Source organism: Mus pahari, chromosome 4 (assembly GCF_900095145.1).
Source record: "Mus pahari chromosome 4, PAHARI_EIJ_v1.1, whole genome shotgun sequence".
Taxonomy (NCBI): domain Eukaryota; kingdom Metazoa; phylum Chordata; class Mammalia; order Rodentia; family Muridae; genus Mus; species Mus pahari.
In genome coordinates, this window is record NC_034593.1 from 98,655,795 (window position 1) to 98,656,045 (window position 251).

Here is a 251-nt window from a genome sequence, read left to right on the forward strand (position 1 = left end):
GAGAGAGAGAGAGAGAGAGAGAGAGAGAGAGAGAGAGAGAGAGAGAGAGAAAGGTGAGCTATTTGGAGCTTAAATAATTCTATAACAAAAACTGCATCTCTTGAGCCCACAGGGTGGTTCATGGGGAAAGGCGTGCTTGGCTCTAGAGCCTGGTGCCTTGTGTTTGGTCACTGGAATCCAGGTACAAACAGAATGAGAGAACTGACTCCCAACGTTGACCTCTGACTTCCACATACACACTACGACGTGGG